The following is a 4,427-nucleotide window of genomic DNA, read 5'->3' as shown; positions in this document are numbered from 1 at the left end:
CCCTCCACCGACAATGACTCAACTCTAAAGGGTCAAGAGGACTTTTTAGGGTGTAACATAGGCTAGGGGTAAGGTGTGGAACAAATTTGGTAATTTGGTGCTCATACCCAAAGTGAAGCGCAATGATAGAACTCAACTCAAGCAAAACGAACCAAATACAAACTCATACCACTTATTTGGGGTACCCCCAAGCTTATTCAACAACAATTCTAAACTACAACTCTTTTTGCAATTTTCTTGATTTGATTTTCTCTTTTTTTTGTGTTTCAATTGAAACTTTTCTCATGCCTTGTTTTTCTCTATTTTTGGCTTTTTCAAAACTTTTACTTCTCATTTTTGCTTTTGCATCACTTATTCAATATATACAACATACTTCCCAAACTTTGCCATTCATACCAATAAACATCATTCCTCAAATATGCATAATCATTCTAAAACCAACAAGCATCATAACACAAAGCTTCACTATCACTTCTAAGGGTGAAAACAAAACAAAGGCTATTAGGCTTGTAATGTGCTCATAAGAAATGAAGGGGCAAGGCTCAAATGGCTAGGAAGGGGGCAAATGCAAACAAAAACATATGAGAAAAATAGAAAATAAAGTCCTAGACTAAAAAGAAAAATAGTCACCGAAAGAAATGCCTCCATCGTCCCCTAAAGTAGTTCGGTCGCGGTCTCGGGGAGGAAATAGTCAAATTCGGGAAGTAGGAAAGTCAATGCCAAGGATCCATGCCACTCAAAATATATGAATATGTGTTTGGGCTAATTTGAACATGAACCTCACAAGGGAGCAAATACCACTCTCTCCGGTTTCAAATCACTAGAGAGATCGACACCATCTTACCACAAGCCAAGGGTTCAAGACGCATGCTACCCGAAGTTCTAACCAACTTCCTTAACACCAAATCCTAAATTCGACCCAAGACATTAAAAACCGTGTAAACATCTACCAATTGGGAATAAAAGCATTCTAGTCTACAAGTTCCAATTTTATTTGCCCAAATGAAGAATATTGCTTAAGAAAACCTAGAAAAACTTGCCTTGACAAAAGGAAAGGAAAAAGAAGAAAAAGAAAGAAAAAGGAAGAGAATAAGAAAACACACCAAAAAGGAAAAGAAAAAGAAACAAACAAAACAAAAGAAACAAAAAGAAACTAAAATCAAACTAAAAACAAAGAAACTAACATATACAAGTGCACATAATGGTATGGTTTCCAAGACATGAGCATCACAAATAGGCAACTATACAACAAAACTCCCCCCAACCTAGAAATAGGCCATGTCCTCAAGGCCTAAAACTAAGCAAGGAGGGGCACAGCTACCCATCCAACCAAATGCCCCATATGCAATATGCCCGTCCCAAAGAATGCAAGAGAGTTAGAAGGATGTTACCGGAGATGTCGTGGGAGCAAGTCCCGCAAAGAACCGGTAAAAACCGAACAAACTCACCAATAAATCGACGAACAAGGCATTGGTCGAAAGCATGAACCCACATCAACAAAACAATACCAAAAACATGCACAAATGGAACAATAGTTACGAAACGAAAGCAAATGAAATCCAAGAGTTAGACAACTGGGTTGCCTCCCGGGTAGCGCTCGTTTAACGTCATTAGCTTGACGAATCCCCCCAAAACTCATGGGGGGCCAAAGGCAACTAACTTGGGGTCATCATTAGTCAAAAATTATCTTTTTGCCCCCATGGGCACAAACAATTTACCGACATTACCATTCATAAGGTCCCAACCAAATAATCCGCCACCAAGATTTTCCTTGGCTTTCTTGGGCTTCTTGGTTTTCTTGGGTCTCTTGGCCTTGTTTGCCGATTCATGAATTACTTTCGAGATTGTAGCCCCAACATCACCATCAACATATATCCCAAATATCTCGGGGATGGTTATGACATCATCAAACTTATCATCAAACACCCTTGGGATCACATGGACTTTCTTGTCATCTGGAGAGGACCTAGAAGGCTCATTATCACACTTAGAAACACGAAAGTTGATAGAAGGGTTAGCATGTGAGTAATAGCTCTCAATACAAGCAATAGTTTCTATCTTCATACAAGTTTTCATCTTTGCAAAACACCTGTCACCAAGGGGAAGCTTGAAGCTAGCTTTTGAATCTCCCGCTTTCAAGGTTATTAGTCCTCCTTTCACATCGATAAGAGCACCCGCGGTGGCCAAAAATGGCCTCCCCAAGATAATAGGGGTATGGGCATCCTCATCAATATCCAAGACGACAAAATCAACGGGGATCACTAATCCGCCCACTCTCAAGGATACATCCTCAATCTTGCCAATAGGGTACTTGCCTGAACGGTCGGCAAGTTGCAAGGTGATGTTGGTTGGGACAAGATCACCAACTTCAAGCTTGGCGAACACCGAATAAGGCATTAGACTAACACTAGCACCCAAATCACACAAGGCATTTCTTATTTCAAGCTCCTTGATAGCACAAGGGATAGAAAAACTACCCGGGTCTTTGAGTTTGGGTGGCATTTTGTTAAGAATAATAGCACTACAATTCTCGGTGAGGTTCACCGTCTCCTTTACGTCGCAATTCCGCTTCCCATTCTAGATTTTCTTAAGAAATCTTGAGTAGGTAGGCACTTGTTTCAACGCATCCGTAAAGGGGAGAGTGATATGCAATTTTTGAAGAACCTCAAGAAATTTTGAGAATTGCACATCTAACTGTGCCTTATGAATCTTTGGGGATAGGGAAGTTTAGGAGTGGGGAGAGGTAGAAGAGTTGCCTCTTTTGGAATGGGAGTATCACCCTCATCATTGATGGGAGGCTCCTCTTCTACCACATCATTGTCACTCGACTCAATGACTCCCTCTTGATCTTTCCCATTGGGCTTAGAAACCTTATTAGCTCTAGGAACATCATCTAAAGTCTTCCTACTCCTTGTCATGATTTCATACATTTGCTTAGGAGGTTGACCTTGGGGTGGGAGACTAGTATGCACTTGTTGTTCCTTAATGGTGTTAGCGAGTTGAGCTAATTGGGTCTCAATCATTCTCTAATGAGTATTGGATTGCTTAAATCCATCCTCAAACTCGACATTCTTCTTGGCTTGCGCCCCCACAAATGACTCCATGAGAGCCTCAAGATTAGACTTGAGAGGCGGGAGTGGTGGAGATGCAAGGCCATAACCACTAAGGTTTGCTTGATATTAGTTGCCAAAGGTCCTCGGTCCATTGAATCCGGGAGGTGGGATTTGAGATGCACCATAAGGACCTCCCGAGTTCAAAGGATAACCCCCACTTGAGGCACCCCAAAATTGCCCATAAGAGTAATTATAACCCCCTCCACCTTGATGGTTGGGATTATAACTCCCTTGGTTGTATTGGCCTTGATTGCCAAAACCTTGAGATTGACCATAGGGCGCTTGGCTTTGATAGCCTTGTGCTCTATAGCTACCTCGATTTTGGCTATCATACCCACTTCCTTGGCCATAGCCTTGGTGGGAACCATACATAGAGGGCCCTCTAGGTTGCCTAGAAAAATTTGGATTGTTAGGGTTATCATTCCTAGACCTCTCATTTACGGCATTAGCATACTCTACATCAAAATCGCCTTCATACGAAGGGACATAATCCACAAATGACAAGTTATGAACTAAGGGGCATGCATTGGGGGAGTGACTAAAGTCTTGGCAATTTTCGCAAAAGGAGGTGCCCGGAGGCATTGAGACATAAGAACTAACCTTGCTCTTCCCCTTAGAGAGAAGAGTGGCCGAAGGAGGAGGGATTGTAGACGGTGATGGCGGTTGGCTTGGTGTGTTTTCGAGCTTCTCCAATCGCGAGGTAAGCTTCTCTATCATCCGTGCTTGCTCTATGGCGTACACCGAACCCTTACCATCTTCACTACTACCTTTCCCATCATAATTCCTTGTGCCTACATGCCAAGATTGGTAGTTTTGAACTACATCCTCAATGATTTCCTCTATTTGATCCTCAGTTTTATTCATGATGGGGCCTCCCGCGCCCGCATCAAGACTTGTCTTCGAACTTGGACTCAAACCCCAAGTAGAATGTTTGAAGCAACAACCATTTAGGGATCCCATGGTGAGGGCATTCCCTTTGGTACTCCTTAAAACGATCCCAAGCTTCGAAGAGTGACTCATCTCGCCTTTGCTCAAAGGATTGAATCTTGTGGCGACACTCCGCCGTCTTCCCATGCGAATAGAACTTGTTTAAGAATGCACTCATCACCTCGGTCCAAGTGCGAAGTGAGTTGGGTTTGACCTCCTTGTCAAGCCAATCACTTGCTCGCCCAAGTAGAGAGAACCGAAATAATGTCAACCTCACGTAATCCGATGTGACACCATTGTGCTTGATTGTGTCACAATAGTGCTCGAATTATTTGAGATGTTCGTGAGGTGATTCATTACTCTTCCCACAAAAGGGGTGGCTTTGGA

General features: G+C 42.6%; 1 pseudogene; it reads left to right on the top strand.

Annotated features, from left to right (window-relative positions):
* The first annotated feature begins 4,066 nt into the window (after nt 1–4,066).
* LOC130464632 (uncharacterized) lies at nt 4,067–4,167 on the top strand (annotated as a pseudogene).
* The last annotated feature ends 260 nt before the right edge of the window (nt 4,168–4,427 follow it).

The sequence above is a fragment of the Spinacia oleracea genome, chromosome 6 (assembly GCF_020520425.1).
Source record: "Spinacia oleracea cultivar Varoflay chromosome 6, BTI_SOV_V1, whole genome shotgun sequence".
NCBI lineage: Eukaryota > Viridiplantae > Streptophyta > Magnoliopsida > Caryophyllales > Amaranthaceae > Spinacia > Spinacia oleracea.
Note: the sequence above shows the minus strand (reverse complement) of the source record. Positions and strands in the feature narration are given on the sequence as shown.